Source organism: Orycteropus afer, unplaced genomic scaffold (assembly GCF_000298275.1).
Source record: "Orycteropus afer afer isolate SDZICR_OR568_19922 unplaced genomic scaffold, OryAfe1.0 scaffold00179, whole genome shotgun sequence".
Taxonomy (NCBI): Eukaryota; Metazoa; Chordata; class Mammalia; order Tubulidentata; family Orycteropodidae; genus Orycteropus; species Orycteropus afer.
The window spans coordinates 1,913,082-1,930,563 of record NW_006921766.1 but is presented as its reverse complement, the minus strand read 5'-3'; the positions used below and the strand labels follow the sequence as shown (position 1 = coordinate 1,930,563).

At 45.9% G+C, this 17,482-nt stretch overlaps 1 protein-coding gene across 1 annotated transcript in view; it reads left to right on the top strand.

Annotated features, from left to right (window-relative positions):
• Positions 1 to 17,482, top strand: part of PDXK (pyridoxal kinase) — a 66,618-nt gene that overhangs the window by 15,753 nt on the left and 33,383 nt on the right. The window lies entirely within an intron of this gene.

The following is a 17,482-nucleotide window of genomic DNA, read 5'->3' as shown; positions in this document are numbered from 1 at the left end:
AAGTCAACTGCGAAGGAACTGTTTCAAGTGCTGAGGAGCAAGGATATCTCCTTGAGGACTAAGGTGCACCTGACACAAGCCATGATATTTCCAATCGCCTCATATGCATGTGAGAGCTGGACAATGAATAAGGAACTTGGCTTGAGATGACCTCATTCTCTGCGTGGGTGTCTTTAAGGCATAGCATTCATGACATGGGGCTGCCAGATTGGTTTCATGGTCCATTGACTTTGCTCTCTCCCATCCTGCACCTCAGCGAGCTTTTGACATAGACTCATAACAGGTTTTGCTCTCAGAATGAGGCCAAATGGATAACACCAAGAAATGAGAATAAATGGACTTCCTCATGGAGAAGGGAGTGTGATGTTGGGACATGGGCCGTAATAGGATCTGGCAGTTGGCAGAGGTAGGGTGGCAGTGTACCTCCCTCCTCTCCCAGCTGGAGTAGCTGCCCTATTTCCTCTTTTAAAAAGGGCCTGGCTCCTCACTAGGATGGCTAAGATTGAAACAAAAAGAAAACAGAAAATAACCAATGTTGGTGAGGGTAGAGAAATTGGAACCCTTATCCGTTGCTGGTGGGAATGCAAAATGGTACAGTTGTTATGGAAAATGATGTGATGGTTCCTCAAAAACTGTAAATAGAATTACCATATAACCCAGCAATTCTGCTCCTAGGTATATACCCAAAAGACTTGAAAGCAGAGACTAAGAAAGAGACTCGTATGCCAATTTTCATTGCATCACTGTTTACAATAGCCAAAAGATAGAAATAACCTAAGTGCTCAAGAGATGAATGGATAAACAAAATGTGGTACATATATACAGTAGAATACTATTCAGCCAGTAGGAGAAATGAACTCTTGATACATGCTACAGTATGGATGGTGCTTGAAGACATTATGCTGAGTGAAATAAGCCAATCATAAAAAGACAAATATTGTATGACCTCACTTATATAAAAAGACAAGAAAAGGAAAATGTATAGAGACCAGAGTTTATTACCAGAGGCTGGAAAGGAGTTCTTTCTTGTGGCACACTTGTGGCACAGTGCCTAAAGTCATTTAACTGCTAACCAGAAGGTTGGTGGTTCAAACCCACCAGCTGCTCCATGGAGGGAAGACAGGGCAGTCTACTTCTGTAAAGATTTATCATCTTGGAAACCCAAAGGGGGTTGCCGTGAGTCGGAATCAATGACAGTGAGTTTGGTTTGGTTTTTTGGAGTGGCTGGAGGGAGGGGGAAAAGGAGGATTAATGGTGACAGAAAAATTGCATTGATTAAGGGTAGGGTTGTGCAGCTGACTATTATAATTGCTGTCAATAAGTTTTATACCTGTAAAAAAGTAAAATTGGCAAAAGTTGTGTGATTTATTCACAGTGACTAAAAAAGGAAGAAAAAAAAGTAGAGTAGCTACTGAGGCAGTCAAACACCTCATGGGATTTGGTTCCTTGTTTTAGAAGTTTAGGGTCATGGTTTCATGGGACCTCTAGTTTATTGACCTGATAATGTGTGTAATGTTTCTGTTCTACTTCCTACTTCATTGCACGTGCCTGGGGTCTTAGAAGCTTGCAAGCTGCCATTTAAAGGCACAACAGTTGGTGTCTATTCACCTGGAGCAACAGAAGAATAAGGTAATGCAGGGATAGGAGGAGGATATGGACTGTGTGGCTAATTGCCTCCATGAACGTCTGCCTTCTTTGTTGTAAGATCAGAAGAGCTAGATGGTACAGGCTACAATTACTGAACATTTTGATCAGATTCTATCAAAGAGTCCTGATCAAAGGCAGGAAAATGCAAAACAGAAATTCATATTCTCATGGACTCTAGACTTTCTGAAGCCATGGAGAGTGTACAACACCTAAAACTATTGCCCTGAGATGATCTTCAAACCTTAAACCAAAAATATCCTCTGAAGTCATCTTAAAACTGAGCAGTTGTTTAGCTTAACCAGTAAAAAATGTTTGCTGTAAGCATTATGTTTTTTTTAAAAATGAAGTATTTATTATTATTATTATTATTATTATTAATTTATTTTTGCAGTGTTCCCTCCCCTCACCTCCCACATCTGGTAACCAACAAAGAAAGTTTCCTTCTACATATAAACCTTTCCTTGACTTTTTACAATAATGAAGTAATATAATATTTGCTCTTCTGTAATTGACTTATTTAATTTAGCATAGCATCATGCTCTTTTAAGAACTATTTGGGATCAGATCAACAACAGCAACTGGAAAGATCAGTTAGGGACTTTAGACGACAATGACTTTATGTTAATGAAGGAGGAGCAAGTTAGGAGGTTGAGAATGGTTGTACAACTTGAAGAATGCAAGCAATGTCACTAAATTGTACCTGTAGAAGTGGTTGGAATTGGTGTATGTTTTGCAGTGTATTCTCAACAAAAAAAATAAAAATTTAGGGGAAAAGAAAATAATCTGGCTCTAAGGCAAGCCTGCGGGCACAGCCTGCCCTTTGCCATTGCCCACGCTATTCCCTCCAGCATTCCTGCAGCATTCCTGTGACATGACAGCAGCAGCTCGCCAGCCTTTCTTGGTCTTCTTGGCCCATCTCGTAACCTGTGACCATCACCAAGCACCTGGAAATTGGGTCACCCTCATGTTACAAAGTGGTTAAAACCATGGTCAGTAAATACTGAGGTTTAGAACACCCCACGATCTGCTTGCTGTGGGTGGGAATGATGTGACAGGGGAGACTTAGGAGAGCAGCTGTGGATCAGTAAAGAAGGAACCAGTGAAGTATCCCTGATCAAAGCTAAGTGGTGGGATGTGGAACCCAGGTTATCTCAGTCTAGAACCAACCCATGGCTGAATCTGGCTCAAGTTCCTGAGCTGGGTTAATAGTGTTCCCCTGAAATTCACATCCACCCCAAACCTGAAGTTAAGATGAAGTTATCCTGGAGTAAGTGGCTGTTAAATCCAATGACAAGTGTTATTACAAGGAACCCTGGTGGCACAGTGCTCTGTTGCTAACCAAAAGGTTGATGGTTTGAACCCACCCAGTAGGTCCATGGGAGAAAGACCTGGAGCTCTGCTCCTGTGTAGGTCATAGCCAAGAAAACCCTATTGGGAATTTTTACTCTGTCCATGGGGTTGCTGTGAGTCAGAAAGGACTCGACAGCACCCCACAACCAACCACATCCTTACAAAAGAAAACACACAGAGTGAAGAATCCCATGTGCCAAGGAGGAGAGCTCAGAGTGATGAATCTACAAGCCAAAGATTGCTGGCAACTACCTGAAGTTGGAAGAGACAAGAAGGGATTCTCCCTTAGAGCCTTCAGAAGGAGCATGGCCTTGCTGACACCTTAATTTTGGACTTCTGGTTTCTAGAACTGTGAGGCAATAAATTGCTATTGTTTTAAGTCAATCAGTTTGTTGTTACAGTTGTCACAGGAAACCAGTACAGCTCCCCATGACTTAACCCCCTTCCAGGCTGTATTGGCTCTATGCACCTGGCTTTAACATGTAGATGAGGCATGCAAGTTCCCTGTCTGGAGGATAATGATATAAATTGTCCTCAGTTCTGAGATGTGTATGTTTTCATATTTTAGCACATCTGGCATTGGAAGTTTATTGACGAATGGTTGTCTCCAGTTCATTGGTGAGAGGTTTTATTATTTTCTTCGTAGCACATAAAGGTATGTCATTGACTCAGTGATATATGGTATATCTTATGATCAGTTTATGAACTGGCCCCCGTGTTCAGCTCTGTGAGTTGGTTACATTCAAGAACCTTTGCAGCTGAGGACCAGAGCCCTGAACATTGGTGATGCATCCTGCAGATACCACCCAGTCCAGAGCTGCAGACATAGGACAACAAAGACCCACTGAGACCACAAGCTTGTCCTCATGCAAGCGACTGGGCTCTTAATAGACATTGTGAGTAGGAAAGCACAGACTCTGGTGATGTCATTTTCAAGGACAGGACATCTGCTTGTTGGGCCAACAGACTTTTGGTACTTCCTTACCAGCTTACTCTGCCCATGACTAATCAAAATCTTGGTAAGTGCTGGGAAATCCTGAGAAAACCCATCTTACTCAGCCAGTGGTTCATCATATCGACTGCAAAGGAAGAAAGAGACCATGTGCCATGCCAGGTGACATGTTTGCTGTGTCTGGGGATAAATGAATAATTTATTTTATAAGGATCAGCACCAAGTTGGATCCTCTGAGGTACCCGTTAAAGATGTCTCAAATGTCCAGCTTCTCCAAACTGCTGTACCATTCAATTATCTACTCCCCTCAGTACTCTCCTTCTCATCTTTAGGTTTCATAAATTGCTGCATCTCACAGAACTCACTAACCATACTTAGAGTTAAGTGGTTTATTAGAGGAGTAACAGGGTATAACTCAGAATCAGGATCAGCTTGGAAGTAACAGGAACAAGTCAGGATACAGTTCTTAGATCAGGACAGCTGCTTTTTTTTTTTTTTTTTCCAGTTTTTATTGTGATTTGGGTGTAAGTTTACAGAGCAAATTCATTTTCCATACAGCAGTTCATACACATTTTGCTTCATGACACTGATTGCAGTTCCCCACAGTGTAACAGCTCTCTTCCCACTTCCTCCCTGTAATTACCTCTTCCCTGTGTCCATCCTCCCATGCACCACCCCCCACCCCCAGCTATCTCCCCGTACAGACACTGCCCTTCTATTCTCCCACAATTGATCTCTCCAAGGAGTGTATTGACCTGATGTAAATATTTACCCCATATGCCTATCTATATGGCTGGAAGCCACACAAATGAGTTCAGTTCTAGACCTGAAGGGTAACTAGGGGCCCTAGTCTCAGGGTTCTCACCGGGCTCTATCAGACCAGCAAACCTGCTCCTTTTTTTTTTTTTTATGATTTTGAGTTTTGTTCCACATTGTTCTCCCACCCTATCCCCCTATCCAGAATCTCCTGCACTAGTCCCCGTCCGAGTGGTTGACAGCAGTAGATGGGTACTGTCTAGTTCTGGTCTCATGGTCATATAGGCTGAGGATCACATGGTATATTCCCTTGGACTAATTGTTTCCATGCATCTTTGGTTTTCTTCATTCTTCTTTGCACAAGGAGAGAGACCCATCATTGCATCTTGATGGCCAATTATAAGCTTTTAAGACCCTAGTCGCTACTCATCAAAGTAGGAAGTAGAACGATGTTTTGTGTAGTATGTTATGTCAATTGAGCTTGATGTCTCCTGCAACCTTGTCCCGAGCTCACAGGTCCAACTACTCGCTCCCTCTGGGTAGTTGACTGTGGCCAAGAAGCCACCACAACCTTGCCCCTTGTCAGCTCTACTATACACCCGAAAATTCTTTTTTTTTTTTTAAATTGTTATTTGGGTGAAAATACACTTTCCATATAGCAGTTTACATACACTTTGTCTCATGACATCATGACATTGACCACAATTTACCACAATGCAACATCTCCCTCCTACTTCCTCCCGATAGTTACCTCTTCCCTGTGTCCATCCCTGCATGCACTCCTGCCCCCTGAGCTGTCTCCCTGTGCATAAGCAGCCCTTCTTTCTCCCATGCTTGTTCTCTCCAAAGAGTGTATCTACCTCAGGTAAATGTTCAACTCATATGCCTGTCTATTGTTTGGCTGGAAGTCACAGGTATGGGTTAAATTCCAGACCTGAAGGGCAGCTAGGGGCCATAGTCTCAGTGGTTCTACCAGGCTCTATCGGACCAGCAAACCTGGTCCCCGCACTTTTTTTTTTTTTTTTCCAAATGACTTTGAGTTTTGTTCCACATTGTTCTCCCTCTTTTCCCAGGATCTCCTACATAGATCGTCTTCCAAGTGGTTGACAGTAGTAGCCAGGCACCATCTAGTTCTTCTGGTCTCATAGTCGTATAGGCTGCAGACTGCATGGTGTACCAATCGCTAGGACTAATGGTTTCCATGATTTTTTTGTTTTCTTCATTCTTCTTTGCTCTGGACGAGAAGAGACCCATCGTTGCAAATAGATGGCAGCTTGCAAGCTTTTAAGATCCCAGTTGCTACTCACCACAAGTAGGAGGTGGAACAATGTTTTGTGTAGTATGTTATGCCAATTGAGCTTGATGTCCTGTGCAACTATGGTCCCGAGCCCACAGGTTCAACTCCTTGGTCCCTCTGGATAGCTGGCTGTGACCAAGCAGTGACTACAACCTTGCCCTTGTCAGCTCCACTATACATCTGGGAATTCACATCATACACATAAAGTTATAGGACCATTGTCTGACAACCCTATACATGTTCTTGACACCCAGAAATTCTTACAGCACATACAAATAGCATTGTCTGCCAACTTTTTATATGGTCATGGGCATACTCCCCCTGCCTAGACCTGATGATCATTCCTCCAGGACAGCCGCTTCTTGTCTTCTGCTGCTGGGCCCTGCTTGGGGCCTTCCGCTGCCAAACCCTTTTTGGCATCTGCTCAGGCAAGTGTTACAGCTCTTAGCTCCGTGGGTCAGCAAGCCTCACCATAGCCATCTTGCACCAGTCTTCTGGTTCCTGATGTCTCACACCACTATCGCTCTTAGTACACCCCAGTCTCTTGCTGTCTTCAGTATAAATAGCTCCTTCTTCTCTTGGTGTGCCTCCCTCTAAAACCTCTATCAGGGAAGCTATTTATATAGTAAGCTCCTTATCCATTTCAAGGCTACCCCCACCCCCAGCAAGACCATGAACTAACCTGTCCCTTTCAAGGGTACCATGTACCTTATTTGCATTAGCAGACTATTAGATCCCGGTACACACTTCATTTTCATACTTCCAGTCATTTTTTGGGAGTTACAAGACCATGCATGGCTATTATTCTGTGGTATCTAGTTGATATAGCAACACTATATGATAGTGGAACTGTCCCCTAGGGTTTCCTAGGCTGTAATCTTTATGGGAGAAGATTGCCAGGTCTTTTCTCCTACAGAGCTCCTGCAGAGCCACTGGTGGGTTTGAACAACTGACCTTTCAGTTAGCAGCCAAGGGCTTAACCACTGTACCATCAGGACTCCTTATGCATGGCTAGAAGGACCATATTAAATAATTCACTACACCACAGGGGGCACATCTGCTGATTGTGTGTAGTCTCACTTCATGGAGACAGGAGGCTCTGGGTGGAGGCCAGCTGGCAAGGCCTGGGCAGGATTCCAGGTGCTAAAACCCATGTCCTGCCCTGCACCCTGGGCTGCCTTCTGCCAGGCTGGTCCTGGGACTCATAGCCATCCTGTATGGTGGTGTGGTGTGTATTATGGGTTGATTTGTACCCTAAAAAAGATACCTTGAAGTCCTGACCCCTGTACCTGTGAAAGTGACCCTGTTTGGAAATACGATATTTGCGTATTATCAGGTTGACATGAGATATATGGAGTAGGACTGGAAGTCATACTGGAGTCTCTTTAGGGAGACTCATAAGGGAAACAGAATTGCAGCGGGAAGGTGGCCATGTGACCACGGAGGCAGAGGTTGGAATGATGTAGCCACAAGCCAAGGAATGCCTGGGGCCACCAGGATCTGGGAAAGTCAAGAATCCTCCCCCAGGGGGATCTATGTAGGAGATCCTGGATAGAGTGGGAGAACAATGTGGAACAAAACTCCAAATCACTTTAAAAAAAACAAAAAAAGGGACCAGGTTTGCTGCTCTGATAGATCCCTGATGGAACCACTGAGACTATAGCCCCTAGTTGCCCTTTAAGTCTGGAATTGAACCCACTCCTGTGGCTTCCAGCCAAACAAAAGACAGGCACATAAGCTGAACATTTCCATTTGGTAGATACACTCCTTGGAGAGAACAATCATGGGAGAATAAAAGGGCTGTGTATGCACAGGGAGACAGCTCAGGGGGCAGGAGTGCATGGGAGGGAAGAACACAGGAAAGAGGTAACTATGGGGAGGAAGTGGAAGGGGAGCTGTTGCATTGTGGGAAATTGCAGTCAATGTCATGAGACAAAATGTATGTGAGCTGCTGTATGGAAAGTGAATTTGCTCTGTAAGCTTTCACCCAAATCACAATTTAAAAAAAAACAACAACCCTATGGAGCACAAAAAACATTGACTGATATGATGGGGAAAAAAAAAAAAAAAAATCGTCTCCCAGAGCCCTCAGAGGGAACATGCCCTGCCAATACCCTGATTTCATACTCTGGCTTCCAGAACTGTGGGAAGATAAATGTCTGTTGTTATGAGCTGTCCAGTTTGTGATGCTTTGTTATGGCAGCCCTGGGACACTCATGCAGGGTAGTGGGGTCAGGGGGCTGTGGGATCTGATCTTAATGGTGGGAGTGATCTGGACAGCTAGCCGCCTGCCATCTTCACTTAAGTGAGGGAATGCAAGTTGGTCAGAACTGTAGCCTGTAGGCAGGTTAGCAAGAATCCCACCTGCCCCTTTTCACCTGGGAGCACTTTTGGCTTTAAAATAGAAGTGTCATGAATAGATATGTTTTCTGGATAGAGAGTAACAGCACTAAGATGTGTGCCACCCCCTCTCCCACCCACAATGGGCCCTGCATCTTAAGAGGCACATTCAGCCCAGGCCTTGAATGCCACCTTCCTTTTTGGATACTGTCCTTTTATCCCATGGGTGTTCACTGCCTGTCTCACCTCCTTCCTGTGGGGACGAATGTCATCTATTCTATTCCCCAGTATACCTTCCACTGCCTAAAACCAGTCTGGTATTTGTTGAGCAACATTTTGGCTGCCAGGCCAGGTTGTGGGGATATGGCTGTGGACTGATGGCCAAAGGAGCTCTTCGTCTCCATGTGGGATACAATCCTGACCTGGTGACCAAGAAGCACCAGGACAGGCTGGCATGGGTCCTGGATGGCTCTGGGAGGGCTGCCAGCCAGGTGAGGATGCAGGCGGGTTTCTTAGCAGGACTCACCACTTAGTGAAATCTGGCTGATTGACTAGGGGAGGAGTGTCCAGGCAGAGGACTCAGTATAAGTGAGGCCCAGAGTTCTCATGGGACTGGAAGAAGGGGGGTGGGCAGTTATGCTTCCAGAGGAGTAGTGCAGGTGGGGCCTGGTAGTGGATAGGACCCGAGGTCATACCTGGTCAAGAGTGCCACTCTGGCAATGTCTGCACACCTCAGTAGCTCCCATGTCTGCTCGTCCAAGGACTTCTGAGCCAGCTGGGTGAGTGATAGGCTTTTGAACAAGGTGGGGACCAGTTTTGACCCTCAAGTAGCCTGGTGAACCACAGAGCAGCCCCAGGGCCACAGTCCTGAGTCTCAGTGGTACCCACCCTATGAAGTGAAGTGCTGACTGTCATCAGCCCAGGTGCTTTTGGGAGCTTGAGAGGAGACTCCTTTACTTGGGGGCTCTGCAGGGAAGCCCAATGCCTGTCAGAATCTCACCAGCTAATACACAGTCCCTGGGTGGTGCCTGAGTGCCTGCAGCACTGAGTAGTAAGTGCTGTGAGTCTGGCAGCTGGAGTGGCTATGTGCTAGGAGCAGGCTAAGGGCTAGGGAAAGGAGTGTCAGGGCTGGGACAGCTGGGGCAAGGGTGCACATGGAGGGTGAAGGTGGCAGTGGGGACATAAGCAAAGCCAGGAGACAAGGGGAATAAGGGTGGCACACAAAGGTGTTTGCAGTAGAAATTAAGCCAGAGATCAAAGGAGGAGGGATGGTGACTGAGCTGAACTGCTAATAAATAATGGGTGGAGGGTATGACTCTGCTTAGGGTATCCATCGTGACAACAGGCTCCTGCTGCTCTTTAGTTCCCTCTTTCCTACTTCTGATTTTCTGTGAAAGGGGCCAAAACCAAACCAAGCCAAACTCACTGCCATTGAGTAAATTCCAGCTCATAGAGACCCCCATTGGGTTTCCAAAGCAGTAAATCTTTACGGAAGTAGATTGCCCTGTTTTCCTTCTATGTAGTGGCTGGTGGGTTTGAACCGGCAACCTTCTGATTAGCAGTCAAATACCTTAGGCACTGTGCCACCAGAACTCCTCATGAAAGGGATTAAAGGTCTTACAAAACAAGCCACAGAGATTTCTGTCAGGTGGGTGACACCCTTGACCCTACTTTCCACCAATGATCCAAGGAACGAGGGTGGTCTGGGTGGAGTGGAAGAACTATACTGGAATATTCTTTCTGGAGCATTCCTCCAGCTCCTGCTGTTCCTGAGCTTACTCGTCTCCCTGGATGAGGGCGGCTTGGCTGTGCTGCCACTGCCGAGTCAGTGACTGTGTCTCCCTGTGCTGTGAGTGGAAGGAGAAGTGATGTTACTGTGGAGGCAGGCACTGATGCTGAGAGATGCGCCATCCCTCCGGCATGGGGATGCCCACAGGAACTGATGCTCTCGGCCTAGGAGGGTTGACTGACGTCTGAGGCAAAAGGATGGGGCTGGTGTGGGGAGCATGTGGCATCTGTGGTGGTCGGGAGGAGGGGCCAAATCAGAGAGCTTTATTGCATCCTTGGTTCCTGCTTTTAAGGCTCTTTATTGCAGGAGGACTGATGAGCTTTGAATGTGCTCTCCCCAGGTGCACATGTACACTAATTATTCCAGATGTTTTTCCCAGCATATTGTACGTGCCTGTGGTGGTCCAGGGGGTGGGGGAAGGAAGTGGGAGCTATTTTTGAGGCATTCCATTACCCTGGTCTCTGCCTGGGATTGCTTTGAGCTCCCTGTGTGAGCTGGTCTGAACAGCTTCCTCTGTTGGCAGGAGGCAGGGATTTCCCATATATAGTCACAATTCTGTGCTTCCTTTATGGTGCATATGTCTCTGCTGCCTGTATATGGCACATATGACCATGCTGCCTACATGTGTTGCACATGTCTACACTACCTGTATATAGTACACATGTGCATGCTACTTGTATACAGTGCACACGCCCACACTGCCTGTATACGGCATCTACGCCTATACTTCCTATATATAGCACACACATCTATGCTTTCTATATATGGTGCATGCAGCTATACTATCTGTATATGGTGCCCATATCTACACTCCTACATATGGTGCACTTGTCTATACTGCCTGCATATGGTGAACACATCTACACTTCTTTTCATTTAGCAGGTTGTGGGAGCCCCTGCCACGCGCCAGGCCTTAAAGCACAGCATGGCAGATGCTGTGAGCCTCACTGGAAGCACGTCTGGTTTTGGCTGGTCCTGAATCTCACCTCAGTGGCTCCTGTCAGAGCTGAGTACCCCTGTCTCCTCAGTGTTGGTTACATTGATTAGTCATCTGTTCAGTCAACTCGTTTTTCTTTGGTAACTGGAGAGGAGCTGTGGCTTTATTGTAATAGATGAGCAGGGACTTACTTTATTTATTAGAACTCTTGGCTAAGAGGCTGGCCTCTGATAGCAGCGATAGGTTTGCCACAGACTACATGTCTGTGTACCATTCATATCTTGCTTATTTTTGGAAACCCTGTGCTTTATGTCTTGTGTGTGTGTGTGTGTGTGTGTGTACATGGTTGTGAAAATGACAAGGAAAACAGTTATAAATTGTTCCCGGAAACTAGCCTTGTTGGAATCTGACCCTCTCCTCTGGTTGACCTTCTTCAGGACAGCATCATTTAATTTCTTGGCTTCCAAAGTGTTTCTCAAAAGGAAACAGAATCCCAGTCACATTACTTTCCAGGAATACACCATACTGAAAGGGACCATCCTTGGGGTGGCTATGCTGCAGGATGGATCTGCATCCTCTTCACTAAGCTAATTGTTGTCCTCTTGGAATCTCTTGGAACTGTGGCAATGTCCAGGTGTTTAGGAGTGTCCACATTGGGCCTGCCGCCCTTGCCTCTGTGGACATCCTTAGTTCCACTTGAGACAGTTGTAAGAATGATGTGGGGCTCCCAGGATGTTCTAGAGTTTCTGGATTTCTTCCAGATTTTGTGGGAGCGATGTGGGCTCATTCCATGTTCTCCTAAGGACTTGAGGAAGCTGGGTGCTACTGTGGTCGTTCATGGTGTCTGATCTCTTAAGAGTTAAAACATGTATTTCTGTCCTTGAATTAGGGATGGTCCTTTGGGTCAGCAGGGCACATGGGACACCCTGCACTGTTCCCCTCTAAAGCATTTATTTGAAGGGTGTCAAGGAGCAGGAACTTGGGTCTGCCCCACACACTGCAAGAGGCGAGCATTGGGGAGAACCCAGCAAACATTGGGGAGAACCCAGCTTCTTACCACATTGGTGTGTGCAGGATACTGCACTGATCCCCAGGCCAAAGGATCAGTTTATCTCTGACTCCCATAGAGATGGGGAGAAATGGGCTATGTCAAGCAGAGTCCAGTCCAGAAAGAGAAACTAAAGCTCTTATTTTAACTTGATATATACACTTGTTAAACCAGTTCCTGGGAGGACTGGAAAGGCTACACGAAGATACAATGAAGAAGGCATCTCCTGGCACCCCAGGACTGGCTTTAAACAGCTGACATCACTAGGATTGTGGAATCAGAAGAGAGCAGGGTCATCAGAACTTAAAAACTGAGAGAGGGGATACTGGCTGACTTGTCCTGGGGTCTGTAGAGGTATTCTACAAGTTATGGAAAAACCATAAATTGGATTCAGCTGCTGCTGTGGGAAGGCACTGTCCCCGCCAGGCTGAAGAAGAGTGCCGTTGGGGTGAAGAAAAGCATTGCTTGGTGGAGAGAAGTGCTGCTGGGGTGAGGAAGACTGCTGCTGGAATGAAGAAGAGCACTGCCTGGTGAAGAAGAACACCATTGTTGTGAGCAGGTCCCTCTCCCTCCCTAAGCCTTCAAGTTTCCTTTTCTCTCTCTCTATTGGCAGTGCCTGGCAAAGAGCCACTGCCAAGCTGGGATACAATTTCCAAGAGTTGCAGCCCCAGAATCATAGAGTTGAGGATAGAAGGGTGGGCTTGAGCTAAAGAACAAGAGCTTAACAGCCAACTCCGGAGGCTCCTTTCTCTGGGATCCAGAGGCTCTCGTCTTAGAGCTTGGCACCTCCACTTTGTCTTTTCTTCTGAGTCTGGCTCAGTCTTGCATATGCAGTTTTGACAGGTGGACTCTGAAGCTGTTCATGTTCTGCTTATTAATAAGCTGATTTGCCTGTGGTGTTTGAAATGGAAACTCCAGCCCAGGGGCTTAGCCCTCTCTATCATTAAAAGCAGAAAATTGTGACTTCCTTCTTGGATAAATTTGCCAGTTCCAAAGGATTAATTATCTACATACAGAGAAGCAATGGAGCAGAATATTTTGGGAGGATTTTCAAGATTAGTGTCATCATTCCTTCCAATCTGTTCCTTCAAAGTTGATTAGAATTTTAATCCTCTGTAGAGGAGGCCATGAAGTCAGGCAAGTAAATTTGCAAAATGCCAATTTTGACATTTGTTTCATTGCTTTAAGTAGTGACAAACTAGCTTAAATACTGGTTTAAAATTTTTTAGGAAGGCCTTGGTGAATACAAATCATAAGTGTACAGTTCAGTGAATTATCTCAAAGGAAATACACCTGCGTAACCATCACCCACATGAAGAAACAGACCCTGACCATCCAGAAGTCCCCGTCCCCAATCACTGCTCCTTTTCTCCTTCTTAGAGGCAAGCATCCTCCTGATTGATGACATCAGGAAGAGATTGTGCCTCATTTTGAACAGTAAGGTGAGACTTGAAAGATGATTGCTTGTTGTCTTGGTGTTCTAGTTACCTGGTGCCACTCTGACAAGAATATAACCACAAATGGGATGGCCTTAACAAGCAGAAGTTTATTTTCTTACAGTTCGGGAGGCTAGAAGTCCAAGTTCAAAGTGCCAGGCTCTAGGGGCTGTGTGAAAGCCCCTCGACCTTGGGCTTCAGCTCTGCCTCTTGCTCCTGGCCCACTGAAGCTAGAGGCATCTCTTCACTCAGGCAGCTACTGGCTGCTGAGGCTAACAAGCCCAAGGTTGACAAATAAAATGGCACAGTTCCAATGTTACCGAACCACAAAGCAGGCCATTAAAAATTCAAGTCCATTGTGAGTGTCAAGGTCGGCAGAGCATGGCAGGCTGCTGAACAACAACACAGCTACATGCGGGGTTCAATTGTGCCATAAACTAGAGACCATTCCCAAAGCTGTTTCTTATATATGGGAAGCAGACCACATACTCAAAGCAGCTACTCAGCTGTTCCAGTAGAGTCCACCATGGAGTTAATTACCAGTCTCACCATGGGGAATAACTACATTCAGCTGCCCAGCCACTCAACCAGGCCCAGCCAAGATGACACGCAAACTTAACCATCACACTAGATGAAGAAGGAAAGAGGGGTTAGGAAATTCCTGGTGCATAAGAGAAGGCAGGGATGGGCAGAGCAAAATGGTGGCAGGGTGGGGTTAAGGGTCACTGGCCCCTGGGGCTGGTGGCTACTGGATCAGTCACTCCCTTTGGTTTCTATTTGTTTTCTCACTCTCCCTCTCTCTATATATTTATCAGGAGTTCTAGTAGCATAGTGCCTAAGGCACTTGACTGCTAACCAAAAGGCTTGTGGTTCAAACCCACCAGCCACTCTTCGGAAGGAAGGTTGGGCAATGTACTTCCATAGTTGATAGTGCCTCGGAAACCCAAGGAGGGGTCACTATGAGTCGAGTCCTACTCCATGGCACATAACAACAACAATATATATATATCATATACTTATCTCTGTGTCGCTCTCTCGCACTCTTGCTCTCTCATATATTCTCTCTGATTATCTCTTGCGCATATACTTCTCTGTGTTTCTCTGTTTCTTTCACATATACAAAGCAAGTGCTTTGTCTCTCTCTTACACACAGACTCTCTCTCTCCCATATACACACACCTCACACTCACACTCTCTGTTGGTCTCTCACACACCCACATTCTCTTTCTCACATACATCTTTCTGTCTCACTCACACACTTGTCTTTTCCTCTCTCTCACATACATTCTCTCTCACACATACTCTATCTCTCTGTATCTCTGTCTCTCTCTCTCTCACACACACACACACACACACACACACACACGATATTTGTCTCATACATGCATTCTCCCGCTGTCTCACACGCAGTCTCTCTTACACACACATTTTCTGTCTCACACACGTTTAAGTTGGTGTCATTGCTTGTTGAGAGTTGACTTATTCCAGATGTCCATAGCAGTCCCACCACTGGGGATTGTCCTCATCCTCCATCTGCCTTCAGCAGGGATTTAGCCTCAGAAGATAGCCGTGAGAGGTGAGCCAGGCCTCAGAAGAGTCCAGCTCAACTGCTCATCTCAGGAGAGATGACCAGAGAAGATACGCCTAATCCAAGTGATGAAGAAGAGGCAGCCAGCGAATGTTAGAGCCCTTTCCAGTCAACTGCCAGGATTTCTAGTTCAACACAGCAAAGTGATATTTTGATATTCCCCACCCCAAAATTCCAAGAAAATAATAGCAAAGGAATTTACAAAACCCAGCCTACAAGAACAGAGAAAGGGAGGAGACACAGAAGATGAGATTTCACAAACTCTGGAGTTGTAGAAATAGGTTTTTACAGTGTACAGTTGTTAAGTCTTCAGTGTCTGTAGAGGGGACTCTGGGAAGATGAGGGCCACCTCACCTGCAAAGCCCACTAGAAAGAGAAAGTGAAAGAGAGAGAATGTACGTATGTGTGTATGTGAGAGACAGTATGTGAATGAGAGAGAGAGAGAGAGAGACAGAGTATGTGTGTATGTGTGAGAGAGAGATTTCCCTGTGGCTCTAAGGTCCAGGCTGAGAGCTGGCCTGGACTCAAGTATGCCAAAGAGACTATAGTTGGAGTCTTTGTATGAGGCCTCGATCTGCAGGCCATAGCATTCATGTGGGGGTGGGAAGGTACAAAAGGCCTGAGTGTTGTCACCCCTATTACTGATGGATCCTGGGACTGTTCCCTTTGCTCTCGAGAGGGACACTACTTTTTCTAATGATGTAGGAAGAGTTGCCAGCAGCCCCCTGGGGTCTGGAAGACATCACGCACCCACTGTAACCTGCACATGGATTGGTTTCAGTTTGCTTCACCTCTGCCCTGTGAAGGAGCTTTGGTGCCACAGTGGTTAAGGCATTCGGCTACTAAGCAAAAAAGGTCAGTAGTTTGAACCCACCAGCTGCACCATCGGAGAAAGATCAGGCAGTCTGCTTCTGTAAAGATTTACAGCCTTGGAAACTCTATGGGCAAGTTCTACTCTGTCCTGTAGGGTAGCCATGAGTAGGAATCGACTCAATGGCAGTGGTTTTGGCTTTTGGTTTTCTGCTCCATGGTGGTGCACAGTAGAGCCTCCAAATGTCCCTTACCCTGCAGAAGGGCTTTTGCTTGGGGAGAGTTCCTCAGGCAGCAGGGAGGGGTAGGGAGTGGATATTCCAAGTAGTGGGGAGGGCAGCCTCATGCAGGGCCGCTGTCCTGAGTCCAGCTGTGATGGTTCTAGTGGGAATGGGTCTTGCAAATCAAAATGGCTTAAGTGAGTCACTGCCTGTTCAATGTAAAAAACTCAGGAAAATAAAGAAAAACAGGAATTCCTGGGTGATGTGAATGGTTAGCATGCTTGGCTGCTAACTGAAAGGTTGGAGGAGTGAGTCCACCCAGACACTTCAGAAGTGCCTGGCAATCTGCTTCTCAAAAATCAGCCAGTGAACATAACATACTATACAAAACATTGTTCCACCTCCTACTTTGGCAAGTAGCGACTGGGATCTAAAAAGCTAGCAAGCTGCCATCTAGATGCAATGATAGGTCTCTCCTCATCCAGAGCAAAGAAGAATGAAGAAAACCAAAATTCATGGAAACAATTAGTCCTAGCGACTGGTACACCATCCGATCTGCAGCCTATACAACTATGAGACCAGAAGAATTAGATGGTGCCCGGCTACCACTGTCATCCACTTGGAAGGGGATCTGTGTAGGAGATCCTTGATAGAGAGGGAGAACAATGTGGAACAAAATTCAAAGTCATTTGGAGAAGGAAAAAAAAGGGAGGGGGGACCAGGTTTGCTGGTCCAATAGAGCCTGGTGGAACCACTGAGACTGTGGCCCCTAGCTGCCCTTCAGGTCTGGAATTGAACCCACACTGTGGTTTCCAGCCAAACAAAATACAAGCATATGAGTTGAACATTTATCTCAAGTAGATACATTCTTTGGAGAGAACAATTATGGGAGAAAGAAGGGCTGTTTATGCACAGGGAGACACCTCAGGGGGCAGGAGTGTATGGAGGGATGGACACTGGGAAGAGGTAACTATGGGGAGGAAGTGGGAGGGGAGCTGTTGCACTGTGGTAAACTGTGGTCAATGACATGAGACAAAGTATATGTGAACTGCTGTATGGAAAGTGAATTTGCTCTGTAAATCTTCACCCAAATCACAATAATAATAATAATAAAAATCAGCCAGTGAAGAGAAAATCGCTATGGAGCACAGTTCTGCTCTGACACAGGTCACCAAGAGTTGGAGTCAGCTTGACGGCAACAAGTTTAAAGGCTGGCAAAAGAAAAATCCCTATAGCCCATGTGATGGGGCAGATAGTTGTCAGCATTTACTCATGTGGATATCCATGCATTATAGACATGATCTTTTCTTC